Source organism: Balaenoptera ricei, chromosome 11 (genome assembly GCF_028023285.1).
Source record: "Balaenoptera ricei isolate mBalRic1 chromosome 11, mBalRic1.hap2, whole genome shotgun sequence".
In the NCBI taxonomy this organism is placed as follows: domain Eukaryota; kingdom Metazoa; phylum Chordata; class Mammalia; order Artiodactyla; family Balaenopteridae; genus Balaenoptera; species Balaenoptera ricei.
Window position 1 is genome coordinate 6,740,470 of NC_082649.1, and position 25,867 is coordinate 6,766,336.

The window sequence follows — 25,867 nt, forward strand, 5'->3', positions numbered from 1 at the left end:
AATGGGTGTTCCTTGGGTTAAGAGGTTGAAGTCTGGAAATCCTTATAGCCAAACAGGACGTCCCAGATGCAGCTGGGAGGGTTTATTATAAGAGAGCCAGGAAGTAGGCAAAGCAGCAGCCAAAGGCTAGATTTGAGATGTCAACAGGTGATCAAGAGCTACAGGCAAGGTGGACATGGTCAGAGCACCGAGGCAAGGAGCAGATAGGCTAATAAATATCAAGACCTGAGACATATTGTCAGGTGACATGACCGGAAGTTCTTTAGTTGTCTTTTAGTGCCACTTCTCAATAGGAGCTCAGGTCTCTTAAACACAGTCCTGGAAGTGGTGGAGAGGAAGTCTGCAATAAATGAGATGAAACAAGCTGGAATGAGCAGGTCTGAGTACTTTTGCAAGAAGTTTTTAGTGAAGGGAAGGGAGAGTGACTTCAGAATGAAAAAGGATCAAGAAAAGACTTTTTATGAGGTTACAGGAGAGTTGAATATGTTTATAGGCAGAGGAAAAGGATTCTGGAAAAAAAGGGGGATGTAAAGATGGAAGCAAGAGGAAATAAGTTTGGAGACAGAAGTAAAAACAGCAGCAAACAGAAAAACATAACCCAAACCAATTTAATTTTCCAGGCATCAGGCACTATTTTCTCATTTGGTTTCTGAGATTCTATGGTGTTTGTTATGCCACAGGATCTGATTTATGCGTAGATGCAGTTTATTTTAGTAGAATTGACTGGCAACTGGCTCAGATTCCAGGGGAAATACAGCAGGATTTTCATTTGCCAAGATATCACCAGTCGCTCCTTATTTTCACTTTGGACAGTGGTGATGGTGGATTTGCATGAGGCGCCATACTTTCTTACTCAATTTCCCCTGTAGATCATGGGCATGAATTTTTTTTATAGTTGCTAGAAACTTTAGTACACTCTAAGGCCATGGAAGAGAAAAAAGGGAACCATCCTTATTTGAGTCTGAGTATATAAACTGACCTCAGTAGCGTGATGTCTTACCACCCGTCTGCTTTTCACTGGTAAGGGGGAAGGTTTATTTTCAGGATCACACTTTAATGACTCAATATCTTTAATATCAACCAGAATCATTATTCAGCTGGTACACAATCCCAAATTTAACTAATTAATTAAAAGTTATACTCATTTCTATGAATCATATATTCCATAGAGAACTTCACATATTATTCTTCTTGACACTGGAATTTGACTTACCCATCTGAGAAATGGCTGTCTCCAGTTAGGTTGAAATATTTACCTATCTAGTTAGAAAGCAGAGTTCATTTGGCAAGAACGCAAATTCAGGAAAATATTTTCATGAACGGGAATTATTATTTTTTCTTAAATTTGACTTCCCATATGCCAGATGTTTCTATTCTGAGAGTGTGTGAGAGGAAAAACTCTCCTTATTTTATTTGTTTTTCCACCAGCACAATTATATGCATTCCAGGAGAATCCTGGTATTGGAAATTACTCAATGGAAAGATAACAGTTGTATAAATTTTCCCCAGCAGGTATAAAATATCCATTGAGGAAGGTGAGGACCTCAGACACCTTTTAAACTATCTGGTAATCTGCAGGAACTCACAAAGGATATAAACATCAAGGCTTGAATGGAGTAGTCTTATCTCCCACTCACTTTGTTCATTTCTTTCCAGTCATTTTCAGCGGAAGCTGCCAGTGAGGTTAATTTCTTGACTGTTCTGTCAAATGTTAGGCTCTAGTACACATACTTGTGTATATAAGAACAACTGTTTTTTAATAACCTGCCAAGAAGCTATAATCTTCCATTGCGGTCCCCTTGGGATTTAATTAGAATGGTTTTCCACAGCCTGACATGTTTATGGGGCATAGGTAAAGAGACAGTTCATAAAACTGTCAATTTTCTGAGAAATTAAAGAAAAATTGGGCTGCTTAGTGCTTCGGCAATTCTGTGCTGCTGATACTAGCACGGCAAGCAATGAAATCAAAGGAAACATAACGAGATACTGATGCATTAGGTATGGGCGGGTTAAAAATAATGTACAAGGGCATTTGTCAGTTTGAATGCATAAAGAGGCAAGTGGAGAAAGCAAAACATAAACTGGGGTAGCCTGACTTTGGGGTGTTTGGGGTTCAGGACGTGAATACGGAACCACAACTTATTTGCATCTGGAAGATTTATCATTTTGCTTAATAGGCAAGATCAAGAAATGAATTCTAGGGTAGAGGGTGGGTTGTAGAGTCTCCCTAGGGGAATGGTAATGTGGTGAGCAGTGCTTTCATTTGGGGATTCTTCATTTAAACTATCTTTTGCTTCTTTAGGTAAAAGTTATTAGTCTAACATAGACTCTGTATCGAGAATTAAGTCTGTGGAAACAAGTGAAGCCAACATATCTTGGCCAGACCTCTTTGTGCACTCTGTCTTTAATAAAGGTGTTCACTCTCTTTTCCAGGCTCTAACTGTGGCAGGTGTTCTTGACCAGGACCCTGAATTAGCTCAGGCATAGCACCTGACCTGCAGTAGGAAACAGACCCATCTGACAGTACCACGAGATCTTAAGTATTAGGCACAGCCAAGGAATGTTAAGATTACCAGGGTTGGGGAGGGAAGGATTGGGAATTTGGGACTGGCAGATACAAACTATTATATATAGGATGGGTAAACAACAAGGTCCTACTGTATAGCACAGGGAACTATATTCAATACCCTGTGATAAACCATAATGGAAAAGAATATGAAAAAGAATGTATATGTATAACTGAGTCACTTTGCTGTACAGCAGAAATTAACACAACATGGTAAATCAACTATACTTCAATAAAATTTTTAAAAAAAGATTACCAGGGTAAGAGCTAATATTCAAGGAGGGCCTACTTTATTCTCAGAGACTGTGTTGGTCAATTTTCATGCATTTCTCTATATAATTCTCCCAACTGCCTTCTGATGTATGTACTATTGTTCTCATTTTACACATGAGAAAAAGGACACTTAGAGGAGTTAAGCAGCCTGTCCAAGGTCATCTAGCCAGTGAGAGGCAGAGCTAGGATCAGGGGATCATTATCTACGCTCTTTTCATGATATCATGTTGCCTTTAAAAGTACTATAAAATGGTGGAGTACGTACAAAATATGAGTTTTGGAAGAAGAGGAAATCCAACATTGAGTGCTGCAAAAATGGTTTTGGCTTGAGTAGTAAGAACCCCCCTGTATTTGCTAAAAGCCCCCATCGTGGCAAATCACTGGCATGGGTCCCCTGGAAATGAGTGACATCTGAATAATATCACTCAGGACAGGGCTGGGGCTGGTAAAAAGCAGAGCTTGGAGACCAGGTGCCCCTATGGTGTTTTGACCTTGTTCCTGGAGAGCTCCACCCCTACCATCTGGGGAGTCCAGTTCATGTCCTGGGAGGTTTATTTATTCGCCCATCTATTGGGTGTATACGCTGTCACTGAATATGAGCATATTTTCAAAATGGGATAGAGAGTCTTGCTCGCAGAGTGAAAGCTCCCAGGTTTTGGAGTCACGTGGGCTTGGATTCAAGATTCTGACTCTGATACTTACTAGCTATATAAACCTGGTTATTTTTTGACCTCTATGTCACCCAGTTTTATCCCAGAAAATTGGGGAAAGTTGGATAGATACTTTAAAAATGTTGGTTTTATCTCCTTTTCTTGTTCTTTGAGACCTCCTAAGTTAATAGTAGATGTAGACACAATAAGAATGAAAAATAAGATTATACTATTTACAATTTTGTAATGATAATAATAATCTAGTTTGCTGTAGCTTCTTCCATCTAAGGATCTAAAGATGATTCATAATCATTAATTAATTAAAAGAGGTGTAAACTGGACCTTATAGGGGAATAATGAGTGGATTCTGCCTGGGATGACGAGGGCAGTTTTGCAAAAGAGATGATATTTGAACAACATAAAAAGCAGATTTTTGAAAGGAGACCAAGGATGAAGAAAGTTTATGGGTAATCAAGAGTACATGGCCATCCTATGTTCTTGAAACACAATGTGTGTGTTTACACTTGTGTGGGTGAGATTGCGGAAGTGGTAAAATAAAGAAGCACCAGAAGTTGAAGATAGGTTGAGTCCCAAGGGTAAAAACTCTTTCACATTAACACTATTCTACTGGAATGAAAAGCCATTGAAGGATTTTAATCAATAAAGTTAGAAGAAAAGATTTGTATAGCTTAAACATTGGTTCAGCAGACATTTCCATATGATGATAATAGTTTAGTTCTGAGCCACTTAAATTATGTGTTGACGCCATCACTTCTGTACACAAAACAAAACAACACTGTTAATTTCAAGTATGAGAAGCATATCAATAGTTCTAGCAAAAGATGTAAAACCAGTGAGGTGGTTTAATTAACCCTTGAGTTACTTCCAATGACAAAACCCCATTGAGTTGTTGAGAGAAGAAATTTTGGGGAAAAAAAATCTTGTTGAATAATACATCCTATAGCAGAACATAGTCTTGATTTAAGAGAAATAGGGATTTATACAGGATCACGGATGCCATGGATTAATAAAGTCCATAGCACAGCACTTTCTAGCAACAACAGTTTTGCTTGATTTCACAAATCAGGAGGCCTGCCAACACTGAAATTACCTCCAGAGTTAAGTGTCTTATAATTACAGTCTATGTAAAACCATAATTAATGCAATGTTATACTTACAATTTTGTAATGATAATAATCTAGTGTGCTGTAGCTTCTTCCATCTAAGGATCTAAAGATGATTCAAAATCGTTAATTAATTAAAATTCTTAAGCATCCCAAGGATAAAGTAAATGGGTTTTTCAGAACTCAATGCTCAGTTTAAAGTAAGTTTAATCTTCACTTGGAACTACTATAAAATAAATAAGTGTTGGGGAGAGGGAAAATGAAGTATGGTTAGTTGGAATTGATCAGAGTATTGATATCATCTTCTTTTAAATGTGTCATTTCCAGCAAGTCTGCCAGAGCACAGAAAAATGAGTAATCTCACGGAATAGTGACTCTATTATGTCTTAGGTGCTGTTAGAAGGTCACCTATGGACATATGGCAAAGAACTAAGTCCTTTTAGGTGAAATGATTGATATGAAGGTAGGGGTAATAATATCCTTTGTTACGATTCTTGAACAAAGCAGAACTTGGTTCTGGATGTGTAATTGTACTACCTGACTATTCTACAAGTGACTCATTTGCAATTCTAAGTTGTATTATACTTTATCATTTTATTGTAATACTTGACCAAAAAATGAATTAGGTTCGTAATGTTTATAACTTATTCTGGCACAAAGACAATTTAGAAGCACGTGTCCAAAGAATGTTATTGCTCTGAGTTCATTTCAAACAGAAATTTATCTTCCCCTACAGAAAAATTGTTTTAACTTGTTAGAATTACTTAAGAAAAGATGAAAACCTGTTGCAATTTTTAGATCGGTCATCTTTTAATCTCTTTTGAAAAGGCCGAGGCAGAGTTCTTCCTTTTTCTTATGTATGATTTTGACCAAAGATATTATTACAGGGTACTAATGTATTCCTCATTGCTTTATATTATTTTCAAGCAATTGGTTGCAGAAAAATGATATTGGATGTAGCAATAAAATATTTAACTGACCATAACTGTTAAAGAGTGGAATTCATCATATATACAATAAATGGTACTATAGAATAATTTCTGTAACCATGATACACAAATCAGGTAAGTATATTTATTATAATAAAATTATTAAAATAAACTTAGTATATAATAAGTATACTTCTGTCACAACCAATTAAAATTGTTTTACTGGTTTATTTTCTTTCTTAAGGATAAAATGAGATAATCCGCCTTGTCTGTGTAATTTGTCTCCTCTTTTTTCTTTTTTTTCTCTATCTATATAACTGTTCAATTTCTCTTTCTCACAGAGTACTGCATTTATTTTCATTATACACTCAGTTGTTTCTCTATTTTTTTGATCCATTTCTTCCAAGATTTTGAAATCATTAATGTTACTCCTAGGAAAAGTATCAGAAGTCATTAGATATGGATTTCGTGTGATTTGTCTTTGATAAACCACAAACCATCAGAGGGCGAATACTTTAGCAGCCCAGGACATTATATTTTTATTTCTTGCTATTTGATGTCTTGTGTCTTTATCGTTTTATCAAGTTACTAAACCACGTATTGGCTTTTACACATTCCTAAAGTAAAACCAACTAAATAACTGACATATTTCTCTCTCTCTCCATATATATAATAAAATAGAAATAAAGAATAAAATAGAAAAGAATGGAAATCAAGGAGAGATGTGCTAAAGGTCACTGAAGTGCTATAGAAAATTCATTCAGATCAAAGAAAGTTGGAAGTTAATTTGACAGTGTTTAACAGGAAGCAGCTGCATCGGGAAATCTTCTGTAATAATTTATTCTTCTTTAGACTTGCAGAGGACTGTGGTGTCTCCAAAGAATTCAGATCACTGAATGTGGTCACCCTCTTCTGATTTCCTTTGCCTATTCAGTTCAGGAGATGTGATGCAGTGCGATGAGTCAGTGTTATGTCTGATGGAAGTGTCAGGCTCTGTAAGTTCTCTGCCCCAGGATCCGGGGTGAAGTGCTACAAAGCACATTTTTGGTAAAGCAGAAATAGCCTGGCCTTTCCTGCACTTCCCATGGCTGTGGTAGATGGAAAGCAATGAATTCAGAATTATCAAGTTGGTTGAGCCATTGTACCAGTGAGCTTTGCTTCAGGCACCCTGGATATTGCCACATGAGAACAATATTTCATTTGTTCTCAGATGTTTGCAGCTGAAGGGCCACATTTAAGGGCTGAAATTTCTGCCACACAACCAACCTCACCAGCTTCTACTGCCCATAAATAAATATGCATCAGAATTTGCTAGAATTTATTACAAGATTGACCTTCTGTTTCATGAGTTCATGATAATGTGAAGCCTGGTTTTATCAACTATCCAGGTAAAATAATAAATTCGTGTTATTACCTAATTGTAAACAAAGATAAAACAGGTCAGTGGAGGAACTGAATCATTAGAGAATATTTGTGAGAACTTCTACTAGATATTGTGAGAAACAGGAGAAAAAATGCTGTAGTTTACAGTGAAAGTCACTGGCCTTCAAATTCATTATTACCAGAAAGTCTGAAATTGGACGGTAAGTTCTATTCTCTGCCATTGACATTGGAGAATCAACTGTGGTAGAATTAGCTGAAGAGACTTGCAGATCATCTGGCGGCCCCTCCGCACCTCGCTTACCTCACTCTTTTTCAGAAACAAAGAGGCTAAGTGATTGATGAAGGCCTTCAAGCTTCCCACATCTGCTGTCTTTCCCCAGCAAGTGCACGTGTCAGTATCCTCACATGTTCTCCTTTTCTCCTGTCCCATTTCTAGAAAGAAGTGTCTTTTCTCAGGTGTTAAGTTTAAGACCGATACCACCCCCATGCCTTGGCTCCATGCTTCCTGAATCCAGAGGACGGCTCTGGGGTCCTCTTCCTACAATGACCTTCATTCCTTCCTTTATTTAACTTCTCTCTCACTTCCCATAAAAGGAAATCAAATTGCACTGCATCCAAACGTCCCATGAGCTTGGTGATCTTTGGAAAATGTTTTGAACATCTTATTAGGGAAAATACACGCACACACACACACACACACACACACACACACACACACACACAAGTAGAGAGAACAGAATAATGAGCCCCCATTCATGCAACACTCAACTTCAACAATCCCTGACTCCTGGCCAACCTCGTTTCATCTCTACCTCCACACATTGCCTCCAGATCAGAGTATTTTGAAACAGATTCCAGATATTAAATCATCTCTAGTATTTATCACTAAAATAAAAGAACTCTTTCATTAAACATGACAAGAATGTCATTCTCACACTTTAAAATTAACAGTAATACTTTAATAACTATCAAATATCCAGTTAGTGTTTGAATTTTCTCAATTGTCTTGGATAATTTTTTAAGAGTGTTTGAATCAAGATTCAAATAAGATCATCCTTTGCAATTAGTTGATGTATCTCTTAAGTCGTCTCCTCCCCCTCCTCCTCTTCCTCCCTCTTCTTCTTTCTCCCCCTCCTCTCCCCCCGCCTCCGACCCCGACCCCACATTTCTGTAACTTATTTGTTGAAAAATCTGTGTATTTGTTATGTGGGGTTTCCCACAGTCTGGATTGTGCCGATGACATCCTGTCATGTCATTTAGCAGGTTCTGACCCCCATGATTCCTACAAATTGGTAGTTGTATCTAGAGGCTTGATCAGATTCAAATTTTATATTTTTGCAAGAAATACCTTCTAGATAGTGTTCTGCACTTCAGTTAGGAGTTGGATAATGGCTGGTTGTCTCTTGTGACATTGGAGTCAATTGCCCAGACCCAGCGGCCCACACACCACTGGGGGGCAGAAGCAGTGGCAATGACCTGCTCTGGGTCCAGGCAATTAGGGGTGCATTGCCTGCAGTAATTTGGATCCTAAAGAGGGTTTAAACAGCAATATAACTAAGTAAAAGCTGGCACACTTTTTATCATTACTGAGGCCACTAATTTTAAATAATATCTCTGAAAAATCTTCAGCTGGACTAAGTTATAAACAATTGCTGCAGTTACTGTTGAGTTTTAATAATATATATGTAAGCATAAATTAGCACATTTTAATTACCTATCCTTTCATAAACATTTTCTTCTACGTGGAAGTTAGTTTGGAGAAATCCAGTTTCGCAGTTGGCCTTGACACACAAGGACTGGGGGGAACGTTTCCATTTTAAGGATAATTTCCTAAGCTTTTGGGAGCTCTGGGTGCAGTCTGTGACTTCGGTCCCTTTGAGGCTACATAGTCTTGTTTAATTCCATAATCCAATAATATATCATAATCATTGTCAAGAGGAACGCACAGAATGCAAGTCACTTTACTTCTCAAGTGATCATTTTGTGTGACAACTTGAAGTTATTCACATGCTGTTTGTTTTTTGAATTTAACTTCATTTGTTCTTAAATTTAAAAGACAATAGTGCGTGAATTGCAAGGTATAAGAGTTTTGTTTGGTAAATGCAAATTTTAGTTCACACATCAAATTTTACTGTATTTGATTTACATGTTTAAAATTGGAATTCCTTCTTTTTCATTGTTAATTTTTACAAACTAAAGAACATATTCGTATAGGAAGGCAGGGCAAACCCTTGATTCTTTCTCTTTATTTACTAGTTTTCAAAATAACAAGTTGATTCCCTAACATCCTCCAAAGGTAAGGAATTCGTTTTTGTTTTTGTTTTTATGAACTCATCGATCTCAATGTATTTGATGTGTCTTGCAACACATTAAATCAACGGCAATCAGATTGCAATTATTATCCTTATGGCTGCCTCAAATGCGCATGTGTGGCTAGTGTGGAGGTCTCTTCAGGTTAGCTCCTGAGTCCTTTTGAAACAATCTTAAGAGTCTTTGGTAGCTTTTTGCTTTTTGGTCTAAGGTGTTTCAGGCACATTTTGTACTTTCCCTTTTCCACGCTCGGCATCAGTCATTTCTACAAAGAGCGCTGGTTTCTTTTAGTGTGAAATAGTGTTTAAATGCAGTAATCTGAGCACTAATGGTGCTCATTTTCAGTGGAGAGTGCTAGGGAAACAAAAAAGGTAAAATGTACAATAAATTAATACAGATATTTCCAAGTCAAATTCGGATTCCAAGATTTTTACTTGCCATCTTCCATATTACATCTCTAACTTCCAATGAAAATTCCAGTTCTCGGTAATGCCAACCTAAATACGGATTTGCTTTATTACGTAATTCATGCCCAATAATTTCAGAAGAGCAGTACCGATTCTACCGCCCCCCACTCTGATTACTGTAAACATTTAAAAGTTTTTTCATGATTACTTTTGTCTATAGGATCTCTTCAACTAGGGATGGGCAGTCATATTATTGTGTTTTAAAGTCACTTGAAATTTTTCCTCTTTTTAAAATTGTGTCAGTGTGATGCCTATTTAGGTTCATTTGTTTCATTTGGCTTTAGATTACAGATTGCTTTTTTATTTATTTATTTATTTTTTTTTGGCTGTGTTGGGTCTTCGTTTCTGTGCGAGGGCTTTCTCTAGTTGTGGCAAGCGGGGGCCACTCTTCATCGCGGTGCGCGGGCCTCTCACTGTCGCGGCCTCTCTTGTTGCGGAGCACAGGCTCCAGACGCGCAGGCTCAGTAGTTGTGGCTCATGGGCCTAGTTGCTCTGTGGCATGTGGGATCTTCCCAGACCAGGGCTCGAACCTGTGCCCCCTGCATTAGCAGGCAGATTCTCAACCACTGCGCCACCAGGGAAGCCCCCGGATTGCTTTTTAACATTTAATTTTGGTTTACCATTATGTAAACTATTTACGTGGTTCCCAGATGAATTCTACAGAGTAAGGTATATTCAAAGAAGTCTATCTTCTCCTTCTACTTCCTCCACCTTTCACCTTTAGGTGTCCTCTTTAAAACATTCTGGTTTATTCTTCCATTTGTAGTATAAGCAAATACTGGTTTGTGCTTCCATTTGTTAATAATTACAAGTAGAAACAATAGCTTATGATACACACTATTCTACACCTTGGGCATGTTTCTTAAGTTCTCTCGTACTGTCGTCGCTAAGATAAGGGCAATGATACCTATGTTGAGAGTCTCCACATGCGTTAAATGAAATCATGTCTGTGAAGGGCTCACAACAGTTCCCGGCACACAGCAGGCACACATGAATTGTTGGCTTTCCCCTCTCTCTGAACTCAGTCCAAATCCACCCCATGTGTAAAGGACCTCCTCTAAGAGGCCGGCTCCACCTCATACCTACAAATTTTGTGAAAGTTCCAACCAAATTTTTCACCTTCTGTCTTTCTCCTTAATGATTTCTCTTACAATCATTGAGAAATAAACAAAATTTCCTCAAAACCTAAGGACACAAAAAACAGATATTAAATTCATAGCACGTTTTTATAGTTTACTTTACTTTCCCTGAACATATGTATATATAAATTGGAGTGAAGTATCTTTGAAAATCAGACCTTCTTTTTAACTTAAAGCATTCAGAGGAGCAGGGATCCCAACTTCAGCTTCCTCAACTTCTTAAGAGATTAAAAATTGAAACGTGGCTTTGAGCTATTCTCACATCGTTACGGGTGGATCATAGTGCCTTTGGTAGGATTTACTCATGTAGTTTGGTCCATAAATTCTTCCAAATCATGGAGTAGGTGGAGGGATAGACAAAATTTTTAAAAATGTCTTGGTGGATTAAAAGAACTACCATCTTTTAATCAGTCTGCATCCATTTGGACAGAAGCAGTAAGACCCTGTTCTGCCCAGCTCTTTTACCGGGCAGAGGGGAACAATTGACATTATATCTACTCATCCTGTAACAGCCCATCTCTACAAAGCTACACTTGAGTACAAATGTTGGCCAAAAAACGTCTGTCCTTGGCAATGACATCTAATTGTTCAGCAGCTCCCTGAATGGCTCAGGAAGGGCATGGTGTGATGGCATTGAACTAAGCTTCACACTCTTCACATCCAAGTAACTGCTGAGAAGGCCCTAAGTTTGTCAACATACTCAGTGCTTGCAGGAGACAGGACCAAGTATGTAACCCTCAGCAAGCCCCCCAGGTTACCCTGTGACACTGAGCAGCTCACTTTATCTCTCTGAGACTTCATTGTCTTGTCTGTCAAAAACTGCTGTTGTATAAGGTAAGTAAGATTTCTTCCAGCTCTGAAACGCTACGAAACCTGGTCTGGCTTGAGCCTAATTCACATCAGTTCATGATGATATTGGTGTAAATGTAATATAATCCTCATTTTCTCACAAGATTGCTTTCAAATTTAAAAGTATAAGTAGTTCTATGTTTGGAAAGGAACTTCCAGGGTGTGGAAGCATTGATATATTATTTCATCCTATGTATCGGAGAGAAAGAAACTATAGAAACTATTAAGAAGGAAGTAAATGTGATTAGGAAGATTGGGTTTTGTTGGTTTGAATGATGAATTTGAACACTTTGGTGCTGTTAAAAAATCAGACCCATGAAGTTCCTCTTTTTCATGAGGGCACTGAAAATACTGTAAATAAAAGTAAAAACTACAAACATTTATCGAGCTCTTGCATGCTGGATGCTTTCAAACAGATTCTCTCATTTAAACTTTACACTAACTGTGTGTATTACCATTCCTGTTTATAACTGGAAGCTCAGACATGTTAATTACTTGGCCCCCAAATCACACAGCCTGTAAGGGCTGTACACAGAAGTTGAACTTCGTGGGGCTGTTATAAGCTGATACATTCAGGGAGTGTAGGAAGGCACTCGACACCTAGTATGGGCTCTAGCTGTGACCTCGTCTTCTCTTCCACCTTCTTCTTCTTCTTCTAACCCCAAAGCCCATTATCTTTACCTGGTGAAAGGCAGTTTAGTGAGCTCAGGTGCTGGTGCTAGGCTGTGTGCATTTCAGTACATACACTGTTGTTATCTAGTTGTGTGGGAGGGCAAACTCCTTTATCTCCCTGATCTCTGTTCCTCAGTATTTTTCATCTGTAAAATAAGAATAAAGAAAATATTTATAAGTTTTTTAATGAAGATGAAATGAGTTCATATATATATATAAAGATTCAGAACAACGCTTGGCATGTAGTACCCACAATGAATAGAAACTATTCCTATGAATATATTTCTTCTCTCCTACCTTGATTTTGCAGAAATAATTCTTCAAAAGCTACCATTCATGGTGTTATTATAAATAAGATAGGTAAAATAGATTCTACTTAGGAAAATAGAACATACTGATAACACTTATTTTATTGGTCAAATTCTCTGATCTGGTGGAGCACAGAATGACTTCTCTTGTTGTCTTTATCCCTTACAAGCTTAAAGTCAGTTTAATCTATCCTTTTATAAACGAATTCCTGTAAAAGCTAGTTATGATGAGGAGGAAAAAGCAAATTCTAAAACAAAGTCTACTTTCTTTTCCTCAGCAAGTGTCTCTTTCTCTACTTTGAAATGAGGAGACACAGTTGAAACGTGATTATTTCATCCATCCATCCATCCAACCATTTATTCAATCATTCCTTCAGCAATCACTCAGAATTGCTCCACTCGGTAGAAAGAAAATCAGCTTTGGGCTCACACATCTAATATGAAAATGACATTCTGCCTCTTGCTAGCTGTGTGATCTTGGAAAATCTACTTAACCCCTCTGAGCCTCAGTATTCTGAAGTGAACTATCAGATTGACAACACCTTCCTTTGTGTTGCCTGGCCAACCTGCAAATAAATGTATGGAGGGCAACAAATTTATCTTCCTCTCAAAATAAGGTGTGAGCCTACACAAGAAAAAAGTTTGTCTGGGTCACTGTTCAGTGCCATTTGGTTTGGCTGATGATTTTGTCCTGCCTAGAGTAGGAGCAATGTAGACTATAGAGCTGGGAAAGGCCTTAGACCTCATCCTGTCTGACCTGCTTATTTAATAGATGAGAACATTTTGGTCCCGACAGGGTAAAAGAGACTTGCCTTAAAATCAGATCTGCTAAACTGTAATGCATTATATTGTTTGTGCTTTTATTTTTCACTTTATCCTTTCCTTCTTATTTCACAATAAAAATGAGTACCTTTACTTATTTATCTTTAGAAAATTACCTTTCTTTGACATTCAATATTCAAGAAAGGATATCTACTTTCTAATCCACTTTTTTCTTCTTACAATATATCTTGGGATATTGAAAATATCCCACTTTTACAAATAAATCAATAAATGTAAAGAAATTCTAATCTAAATCTCCAAAATATACTTTATAGAACTTTCTAAGTAAATTATAAAGATTATATGGAGGAATGAAAGCATAGAGATAGGCAAGACATTTTACAAAGAGGAATGAGGAGAAACTTTTTCTACAGGTACCAGAATATAATATAAAACTATAGTAAATATAATTATGTGGTTTTGGCATGGAAATGAAAAACTAGATCAATAGAATAGACTAGGTTCCAGAAAGAGACTATGCTTATAATAAAAATGGCACTTTAAATCAGTGGCAAAATCGTTTAATAAATGATATTGGGATAACTGGGTCACACACGGATAAAAATTCAGAATTCTACCTTATATACATAGTCTACGCAAAAAAATAGACAATATACTGTTAAAAATAAAGAAAAAAATCAGTCCTATACTGTAATGAATATTGCAATCCCATGTGCGTTTAAAGTAGCGTGTGTATATATGTACACGTGTGTGTGTGTGTAATGTCAAGGAAAGAATCATCAGAGTATAGGGGAGAGGTTAAGAGAAACTTATTTTTTTACTCTCTATATCTCTGTATTTTTAATATTTCAAACTTTTCTGTTATTTTTGTAATTATAAAAGAAACAGTCCAAAGTACAAAAAACACTTCACTGAGTTGTACATTTTCTAAAAATTTCTGGCCAATTGTATGTGTGTGTGTGCATTTTGTAAACCAAATCCCATATGAAATTAAGTAAGGGAACTATTATTTTTTGGAAAGTTAGAGTGTTTCCTTTCAAAAAAGTGAAAATCATCCCCTAATCTCTCCAGGTCTTAGGTTTAGGAACTGGCATATCTGGTTTTCTTTAATGGTGCTTATTTCTATTTACCCTTGATATCTGGGGGACCTGATGTAGATTAACCATGTCATGCTGACTTCTGAAAGGTGGGGTCTATCATGGACTCTGTTACTTGCTTCTGCTTAAGCTTTTGTTGAAGAAACTTTCTGCAGCTGAAATGAAGTTTGAAGACTAGGAAACGAGTTTTTTTCCATGTGACCTAGTGGAACATGGAATAATGAGGTTCTGATGTATAAATATATTCATTTTCTGTGATATTATATGGGTACACTGGTATGGGTAAAGAACCAGGATAGGTTAAATACATATAATAACTAAAAATGATAGGAAACACTTACAGGTGGAAGACTTTTTAAAAATGCTTTCTGTGTATGAACTCACTTAATCCTCACAATAACACTCAAGTTGTTTTATTTATGGGGAAACTACAGCACAGAGAGGTTGGAAACTTGCCCACAGTCAGAGAGCTGCTAGGTGTTGGTACTAGAACTATGGTCCAGGCAGTTTTCTTCCTGAGTCTGTCCTCTAGCTACAGCCAATCATGCAGTGGATATTCTTGCATACGTTTTCTTGTATCCACATGTACAAGCTTTCCCTAAGTGTGGAATTCTTGGCACTAGTGTGCGTTTGAAATCTCAGGGGTTCTCAGGGTGAAATTCAAAACTGGACCCTGGATAGGGAAGGCAAGGAGAGATCAAAGAAAGAGGCAGAGGACCCAGATTGGTAGGTGGCAGGTTTAATAAGCAAGGGAACTTACCTGCCAGGCTTGTCTTGAGTGGCCGCAAGATGAGTAGGTCTCCACACCCACCTGCCAGAACCTCAGGAGTTTATATAGAGAGTCCTTAATGGGGTTCAGGCACGTATCCAGTCCGGGTGATCTCAACAAAACATTACTCTCAAGGCTGCTTCCTTCAAAAGGCTATTAGTGAGAAACCGTGGGCAGAACCACATTCCAAGTGGGTGGGGGGAGAGTCAGGAACCTCTAATTGCCTGGGTCCAGCTCTCTGGTCAACCATCTTCTCTGTGACCTTCTCCAACACCTCGGTCAGACTTAGTCATCTGCAACTTTCCTATATATTGCCTATTTCTCCACATCCTTTCTAACACGTTAAAACAACTTTTCATATTGGTCAGTCTGACGCGTGTGAAAAGGTAGACTCTTGTGTTTTTAATTTTCATTCCATTTACAACTAGAGAGGTTGAAATGTTTTAATTTTTTTTATAGATTTGTAAAATTTTATTTATATATTCCAAGTACTAAGCCATATATTCCATGTAAATATTCCTGGGCTCTTTGTTCTGTTCCTTTGGTCTATTTCCCTAGCCCTGCACCAATACACATTCTCATAGTCACATGAGATTTTCTTACTGTTTTTTCTCCTCTCACTCTTTTTCCTCCTCCTCCTCCTCCTGTTTCTAGAACATCTTGTATCTTATAGGACAAATCCCTCACCACTTTCTTCTTCAAAATAGAATTGACTATTGGTGGCATTTTAGCTCTTTCATATAAACAGTGAGATAAAGTTATCAAGTTCCAGAAAATAAATCTGTTGCACTGAGTATATGGATTAACTTGGGAGAATGGATATGCTAGTTCTGTCCAGCAAGCACTTTCTGAAAATGTTGGAGGCTCTAATTACGTTAGCTGCTCAATCTTAATGTGTAATGAATTTTACTGGCTTTTCAGTAGCTGGTTGCCAAAAGAGACTAACAACTTCTAAAGTAACTACACATGGTCATGGCCTCTGTCAGATGTCAAGTGCTGTGGTTAAAGTTTTAGAAAATTTATTATTGATAAATAAACTTGCAATAATAAATTTCTCAATATTTATTATTGTTGTTTTAATAAATATTGAGCCAAATCTGTAATGTTTAGAGTAATGCGACCAAAGGAACAAAGGAAGGTAAATCTCAGCTGACTTCGTCTGCATCCAACTGCCCAGGCTAATGGATCAAGGTCACTTTAATGCAAATTGTTGTCCAAGTTTGCAATTTCATTCTTACTTGACAAGTATAAACTGATAAATAAAATGTCAAGCCCTGAAGTCTGCTTTGCAGTCAAAAAAGAGCTGTGCTGGGAATTGGTGACAGTCGTGATAGTCTAGACTCTGTGACATGGGCGTGCCTGTGCCTTGGTTTTCTCTGTGTTGTTCAAGTTCACATCTAATGAAATGCCTTCCCTTCCATAACATGTCTACTCACGTGCTCTCTCAGCTTTTCTCCAACTCCAAAACTTGGTGACTCTGGGTCTGACCCGGCATGAGGAATAAGAAATGAATGGCCCTGGCTCCTAGTTTCAAAGTGGAAAATCATTAAACTCTTATGTGAACCTGACTTGATGGCATGCATCTCACAAAAACATTAGAAAGAATAATTGGCTCTCTCTTCTTCCAGAAGCAAAGGGCAGATTTTAGTAGACAAGAGAGCTTTGGATACAAATACCAAATACTGAATATCTGCGTTCAAGGTCTGCTTCTGTCACATCCATATCATACGACTTTAGACAAATCACTTAATGTCCTTTTATTTGTTTCCTATCTGTAAACCAAAGGAATTATATTATGTGATTTAAACTCAGCATCTAAAAACTAAAACAATTAAAATTCGCAGTTATTTTGTATGAAATGTAGATAAAATTTGGGCAGAATATTAGAGTTAGCTGGTAGAATGGGGAAAAGATCTAACTATATTGAGAAAACCACAAAATACTTCATATTATAATTAAAGCAAGTTGTTAGGTAATTTCGCATATGCTTGGGCATTACTTTCAAGCCCTCCTCCAACTGTAAAAATATATCTTAAATTCTTAAGATTATAATAGATATCTATAAAATCAATTTGTTCAAGAGCCTTTCAATTTTATTGCTTAGGTTTGCTGGGACATTTTGAATATATATAGTTCATGTGGAAATTATTTAAAATCATAAGGTAGACCCTTGTCAGCCTTACATAGTTTATCTGTGGCTCTGCTTAGAAGCTGGGGTATGGGTTCTATGACTTCTATAGGCCCCTGCATGTCCCGGGAATATGTGGGTAATTGGTTTTAACAGTGCTTAAACAGCACATGGTTTGAGTATAGAATACGCAGAATTTGACCCTAGGAAGACAAGCATAATGATAATTTTTTAAAAATAAGAGCACTTGAAGAAAGCCAGAAACAAATCCAGAGTTACTATAAACAAAGCAGAGAGAGGCTTACTCATCACAGGGAAAATCGGCCTCATTAAAGAACGTAATTATTACCTCTGACATACAGAACTGTGTGCTGCTTTAAATTAAGATTCTTAACGAGGCATTTCATTGTGTGTCCTTAGCTGAGAGTTTTAAAGAAGAAGTCTTTCTTCCAAAGTCGATGGGAATGGAGCTATGTTCGAGAGTTTCACTGGAGGAGGATATTTCAGGAACGAACAGTTCAGGAATACTAAATACACACAACTATATACACACAATTTCAGAACAGATTGCTGGTGTGCCGAACGCCCATCCAAACCATGTGCTTATAAGAGGAAAATGTAAACTTTGCCACATGCTAATGATATGCTAATGAGTATTCATGTTAGATGACAAGATCATGGTCTTTGTTCCTTTTCTGCTAATGCAATGAATAAGCTTGAATAAGCACTTTTAAGAGAAATTTGTAAACGTTTACATTTTCCCCCATTTTTATTAGTTTCTGCTTATCTCACTTCTCTTGCTCAACAAATGTCTTTTTTTCTTTCTGTGCTGTATTGCTTATAGGATTTGGGATGCACTTCATTTTATTTGAGATTTTTAACAGGCTCTCATCTTCTCACAAGGCAAGAATTTGTCTTGATCACCAAAAAGAAATTCTTTATACCTGTCTCTAAGCAGTCCCTTTATCAAAAAGCTTGTACTGAACACCAATATCTAACTGCATATGATACTCATACACACAAATGTGTTATGTTTTAAGAAAATGAATGGATTTTCAGTTGAATACACTTATTTAAAAAGTTACTGTTTATGGCTCTGCCTTCCAAAATTTAAAAATACCTCCCCAAGGCACACTGCTGTTATAGGAAATGGAGTGGGGTGCTGCGTTCTGTCCCTATTTCCCAGAATGTGGCTAAATTCTGGAAAACCTATTGCCCATTAATATGATTTCCCTAAGGATTTTTTATCTGTTCCATCTAAGAGTAAGTGATAGTACAGCAATTTTGTAACCTCATTTTCTCTTTCTATCAGACACATAGCAATGTCTGCCAAGCACCCAGGAGGTACACTAGTCCAAGATAGAATCTATGATCTGTACCTACTATAGAAAAAAAAAGTCTAAACTTCAGCACATGGGAGCATTTGAGTGTGACCCATAATATTACTACCTGGTTAAAATTCATTTCCAGTTAAATCATAAAGTTCTACTGTTAGTCACATGCATCTCACCATGGGATTTTTAAAGTTGGTTCATGTCCTTGGTAAGTGTTCAAAATGTTCTCTCAAGTCAGATATTCTGTGACATGAACTGTTCTGTCAGTGGTGCTGACCTAGCCTTTGTCAGTTTCTATCATGATGTCATGCTTAAAATATATGTTTAGTCTGTTTTAAAAATAAATACATCATTTTCTGTTTTTTTGGGTTTTTTTTTTACAGGCTATCTTTCCAGTCTTGGCAACTGGTGCAGCCTTTTTTCTACTCTGTTTTTCTCTCTGTGTCATCTATAGATTATAGAAGAGATGTCCTACCATTGGCTGTTTCAATCAACCCAGTACATTCTCCCCATACATTCCACATCATTTAAAATGGAAATTCAGGATATAAAATTTCTATTAAATATTTAAATTATTAGGGAATTTGGAGTTACATATTCACAATAAAAATATTCAGAATTTTTTCAAGTACAAATGAAATAAACTCATATATACACTATCTATGTCCAATATCTCAATTATTTGATTTTTATTTAAGAGTTTAATTCTATTCACATATCATCCATTCACTTAAAGGGAGTCATTACATTAATCAATGGCTACATCTTCAATTCTCAATTTTGTGTGGGCACCGAGAGACCACAGCCTCAGAGAAAGCATGTTTCTGATATGCATCTTCAAGAATATTCCATTTAAATGCATATTAATAATCATTTCATTAAATTGCAATATTCAGTCATGGAGAGATTTTATTGAACTTTCTCATTCTCTCCCCAGTTATCATATCCTTAATCTAAATCATACCCTCATTTAAATCGTATGTCAATGCCTTTCAGGTCACTTTTCTCACCTATGATTTGAAAGGGTTGTATGTGTCCTTTTCATATTTTGGGATTATTGAGAGGATTTCTTTGACAACGTGCCTTTATAGTCATGGTTATAGCTGTAAAAGCTAATAGCTCTTGGGGCTCTAAACATATTCTAATTCTAACCTATAGATGAGAGTATGGAAATTCTAAGGGGTTTAATATCAATCAGTCACCAAAATGGGTACACAGTTTTATCAGTAGTTTAAGTGAAAGAAGAAAAACATGATCTGAATTTCATGATCCTTCAACTTCTGATTTATTGCAATAAAATAAGTCTGTAACCACGACAAAATATCTAAATTATTTAATACAATCAAATGTGCTCGTTCAATCTTTAATCTTCAAGAAATCCTTTAAAAGCTTTGGTTTTACATTTTTGTCACTTCTCAAGCACAAGCTTTTGGCTACTTATGTGAAGTTTGAGACAATCCAAGGTAAATTCCCCAAGATGTCTCCAAAATCACCTTCACAGGTAATTGTCCTCGAATTAGGCAACTGCCATCCCCTCGTCCCCCAGAAAAGGCAGCCGGAGCTCATGCTGCACTTTTGCTCTGGATCTCATCTCTTTAAATCCTTTCAGGTCCTCATCTACATTTTCATCTTAACCATCCATGAAACCCCTCTCTCTTTAAGCATGTTCCATTTCCATTACCCTGAAAACCATATAAAACCCATTACTTAATATTGCTACTGCTCATTACTATTGCGGGTGCCATCATTTTCCTTTCTTCTTTTCTTGCCAAATTTAAAAATGTCCATAACTTATTGGTTTATTGATTCATTCATCCTTAGATATAGTACTTTATTAAAGATGTTTATTGGACATAGATATTGTGCTAAGGTGGTAGAGAAAAACCTGTGTATGTCACTTGCTGTGCCCTCCACCAAGACACACTTAGTACTTAGCATGTAGTAGATGCTAAACAAACACGTGTTCTTCTATCCACCCCCCTCCTTTTCTGTCCACATTCACCAGTTGTCTTCCCTGTTTATTTAAATTTATTTTATTGGAGACAAAGTCATTCTTTCTTTAAATAAATGCCATGTATACAAAAGATGGGCGGTTAAAAGATTTTTCAGGCATAATCGTACCATCTTAATTCAACTGTTTATTTTTTTTATCGTTCTCTCCAGGAGTTACTTACCTGTATACATAATCCCTTGTCACAGGTTTATACTGAAGTCATTGTGGCCTTATATTCACACATGCTGGCTTTTGCTCTATCATTTCCAAAAACTCAAAGAGAATAGTGTAAAACATAGAATGAAAGGTAAGTGAAATTCTATCACTCTGAGATATCATCCCAATATCTTAGTGACCATGATTTTATGTATTTCCCTATGCACATATACATATAATTTCATATGGATTGAATATTGTTTAAAGTGTTCAAAGGTTTAAAAATCATACCTATAATATTTGAAGACATTGTAAAAATAAACATTTCAAGGAATCAAACCTGTATTAAGTTCTCCCATTGGTTTGCCACTTTAGTTCTACATGGCTGCTTCTAAGTCTTTTTCAACACAAATACATATATGAGTAAATATCCAAATATGTAACTTTAGCAACATAACTAGGATTCTGTAGCTCACTTAATATAACTTAATGTCTTGAACATAATACCATATCAGTGCTTCTCTATTTACCTCATTCAATGTTTTTTAATTTAAAAAAAATTTTTAACTAAATAATACATATGTATATATATTTTCAAGAGCACCTGCTACCATGAGGCTTGAAAATAAAAACAGCAGTTGACAACCCCACCCACTCTTAACTACTCTAAGAAACTTTTTTGGACATTTCTTCTGCATTAAAATTTGTTTTTCAAAATAACATTTGTGTATTGCCATTTTTAGACTTTCTTATTTTAGACATTATTTAGACAGTGATTTCTTACAGCAGAAAGATGCAATTTATCTTTTCTACGGAGCTCCATAACCCCCTTCATCTTCTTCCACTTGCGTATCTGCTATATTTCAATCACAATTTTTGTGTTAATTCACTAGTCACTGTGTATATGACTATAGGCATATTGTTCACAGCTAAGTAATGCAGAGTACGACAATGACATCCCCTTTCCTGTCCTGCTCAGGCAGTTAATAATTGCCTTATTTTGTATTATTTTCTTAATTTCCCTTTACACTTATTATTAATTTATCTTCAGATTCTCTGATAAGACTGTCACATCCCTATAAATACAGTGATGTTTTCCTTGGAGATATCCACCTCTATTTTCCCTGGTGACTTAAACTTTTAATAATATGTTTTGACTGGGCTCTTTTTCATTCATTGAGTTGAATGTTTCATGGACCCTTCAATCTGGTATCGATGTTTTGGGTTATTTTTTGTGCTGAGAAATTTGTTTGTATTATTTCTTTGAAAGATTTTTTTTTCTGATTTTGTTGTTCTCTCTTTCTATAACTCTTAGATTGATTCTTTCTTATACAATTTTTCAGTTTTGAATATGTTTGTTCTACCTTCTCAGGAAGTTCTTTGATTTTATCTTCTAGTCCTTAAACTGAATTTTGAACTTCTCTTATACAATTTATTAATAATTGTATAATTATTAATTTCCAAGAGCTATTGTTTTATGAACAACCCTTTTGCTTAATAATATCCTTCTTTGTTTCATAAATCTTCTCTTACTTTCTCACTTTTTTTTAGGCTATCAATTTCAGGATTTTTGTTCGTTTGTTTCTTAGTTTTCCCTTTCTCTCTTAATAGTCTTATTTTTTCTGAGTTTCCTTTCTCTATCTCCTTTAATCTTTGTCTTTCTTGTTGGAGGTTTTAAAAAATGTTTTATATCTCTGGCTCTCTGTTTATATTGAAAATGAGGCAGTGATGCACTAACAAGGCGGTCTGGATATGTGAGCGGGCAGATTTGTTGACTGTGTGTAAACTCAACCTTTGGGTTGGGGCCTTCCGAGAGCCAGTCTCTATAGGAATTTTTTCTTGGATTGGGGGATTTTCCCAGAAGGAAACCCTCCAATATCTTGACTGTGAGGCCAGGGTAAAGGTGATGTAGAAGAGAGTGTGATTTTAGTTTGGCTGCAGGGCTCTGAGAGCCAGACAAGGGAAGAGGAATGTGGGTTCCTAGACAAGGGAAGAGGAATGTGGGTTCATAGTCTAATACTCACTTTCACTGTCCCCCTTCTTGGTGCTTCAATCTTATGCTCAACTGTGTCTTATGTCGGTGAACCTAGAGCATCTCTTGTTTAAAATATTTGTATAGTAAACCTCCCATGTCCTGTAGGGTGGCAGAGATGTAGTGACCTGTCTGAATCAGATGGGAGAGGTTACCTGGGGTGTAGTTACTATTTGTACAGACCAAGCTCGTTGTTCTTATCCCCATCCTGTGTCCTTGCCTTCATATGTACCAGCTGCCTCCAATTTTTGAGATATTCTGAGATTGTTTGGTGAAAATTACCTTGTTTCCTGTTGGTCCTTAAATTGAGTGGAGTTTTGATAATGACCTGTAGAGAAAATTTTTAATTTTATTGAGATCCAAGACTTCCACATTCCTTAGCCTCACTGATGCAGTTGGTTTTAGTCTTCTTGTTTTTTTAGCACAAGGTATGACACAAACACCAAAGGCAAAAAACAAAAATAGAATATAAATAAACCTACCAGAAATAACACATCTTGTTCAGTAGTGTTTTAATAAGTCAAGAGCGTAAGAAAATAAGTAATTTTATAAATAAAGTTTATTATTTTAAAATTGCATTGAAATGGCTGACAAAAGAAATTCCATAAGACAATACCCCCAAACCTTAGCAGAGGCAGGAGGACTGCAAATGACTCCTATAGGGTAGGGATGGCCAGGCCTATCGGTGTTGTGAACACTGAATTGGTTGTAGATTTAATGAAGGGAACCTACTGTTTGATTTTTTTAAATGTCAACATAAGGAAAACAAATATGGGGCACGTTTCACATGCCATCTATACCTGCCTAAAATATTGGAGCATTATTGCCCTGAGTGTGCTTGCATTCTTTAGTTGTTTCTCTTTGAGGTGTTTCTCAAGAACAGAATGCTTCTTAGGTGCTAAACAAATATTTCATAACCCAGTAAAGACACTATTCAGTATGCTTCCTTTTTCCTTAGCAGGAGTCGCCTGGATATCTCTGTCCAATATTTGGAGGAAGACTTCTGGGAAATGGCTGGCAGTTCAAAATGTCTATTGAAGCAAATGAACTCTGTAAAATGAGAGATTTGCAAGAATCCTTAAAATTTCTGCAATGTGAGTTTATTCCCAGGATCAAATCATACTCACCTCTTATGCTAACCAACTTGCTGCAGCCCGGGTGATAGTTTTCTCGGGATGACATGGCGGTGGGGCCTTCTTCAATGACTCTAGAACCATCGTGTAGAAAACATTTGGCAGCCTCAAGAGGCGGTCTTACTGACCGTGGCCATATCATTTCACAATTTTTAAATCAAAATCATTCTTCATCTATATTATGCCCGGGGTGTTATTTTTCTTAACAACATCAGGAAACTGAAGGATTAGCTTTAGGATAGATCCTGAACGGTCTTGCTTTTTCTATGATTTAAATCTGAAAAGAAGTCATAGACTAAACTAAACCCTGCTTTCAAATAATTTCCTCAAAAATACAGAAAAGCATTTTTTACTTCTGCTTTTCTCTGCACACGACCCTCTATCTGACGGTCACAGGGACTGAACAGATATCAACAAGAAATGGAGGTGATCGAGAAAGGAGAGGCATGTATACTAATTTCTGCAATTATCAATTTGTCCAATTTTGTAGATCGATAAGGAAGTGATGGGTTTAAGCTTTGGCAGTCTTTTGCCTCCCGTCCCCTGGCAAATTCTGTAATATTGACAGGATTGGGCATGTTCAGGGGGTTATGGCTGTAGACCAAATTCTGTAATTTTGGAGTTGGATCAGCAGTAACAGGTTGTCAGATTAGCATCTGATGTTGATGAGAACATCCAGGTGAAAGATGCGGTAGGAGACCACATACATCTGAGAAAGGAGCTCGGAACACTCTTTCCTGAGGAATTCAACCTCCTATCAGTAGAGGTAAAGTGGATATAAGAAAAATGCCATGGGTGTGGAGAGAATGAGGGAAGGTCATATATTTCAAAAAAGAATATTGTTTACAAGGAGTGTTAATAGGTTTCAGGGGAAATGTTAATTTTTTTTTCTCCTAGATGAAATAGCTACTGTAAGTTTTTAATGGTTAATCATTCATTCCTGAATTTTTATATTAAGCATTTTATATTACTTTATTGACCTAACTTTTATGCTCTTCTTCATTTTGACAGTAAAGAATGACCAGGCAGTACTCTTTGAAAATTGGAGACCATTTGCACCTGCTCTCTGTTGAGGAAAGTGAATAATAGGGTGCCCTCAAGGAATTTCGAAGGTATCACTCAACAGAAACTTTTGTGTCTGAAGAAAACTAGATCATTTTATCATGGTAGGCATAGTGATATGTTTGCTTTAATAAAATGCCATATTTCTGCCTTTAATCTCTTGTCAACCAGCTATTAAAAAGCCCCAAAGTGCATGCGTGCAGCACATGTAAACACTTGTGGTTTTGAGGTTACCACAGAACATACTAATAAAGCATGTAATTTGTGTTTTGTGCACAGACTGTAATAATTTATTGAGTGGTAGAAAGAAGCTAGAGAAGGATTTTCTCTAACTGTAGCCAGCAAGTCAGTTTAATTTTAGGGCTCTACGCAGAGGTGCATGCAGACACGTGTTCATACAATGAAATCATGTGTAAAAAGCATCAGAAAGCCTCCAGAACAAAAGTGGGGCAAAATGTAAATTAGTTTCACACACACTGAACGCATTCTATCAAGTGTTCTCATGCTGTTCCTTCAAGCTAATCAGCTGGGAGGGTGGGTATTCTTTCCCAAAGAGATGTGTGTGCCTGTGTATCACACACTGATAGTATGACAGAATGTAGATTAAGTTAATTCAAGTAAATTAAGATAAATCATCATGGCAATCACATTTTAAACTTCGTGAACATGAACATGATCTCCATAGCGCCTGTGGATTAGTTTTGCTCCTT

The 25,867-nt window shown here is 36.7% G+C and overlaps 1 long non-coding RNA gene across 3 annotated transcripts in view; it reads left to right on the top strand.

Annotated features, from left to right (window-relative positions):
• Positions 1 to 25,393, top strand: part of LOC132374319 (uncharacterized) — a 268,702-nt gene extending 243,309 nt beyond the window's left edge. For 2 of the 3 annotated variants that reach the window (XR_009505638.1, XR_009505637.1), the window contains exons 3-4: positions 23,924 to 24,056; positions 25,107 to 25,393. This is a non-coding gene — a long non-coding RNA (uncharacterized LOC132374319). Of the gene's footprint in view, positions 1 to 23,920; positions 24,057 to 25,106 lie in introns of all 3 variants that reach the window. The other variant, XR_009505639.1, reaches the window with a different exon arrangement.
• Positions 25,394 to 25,867: the final 474 nt, after the last annotated feature.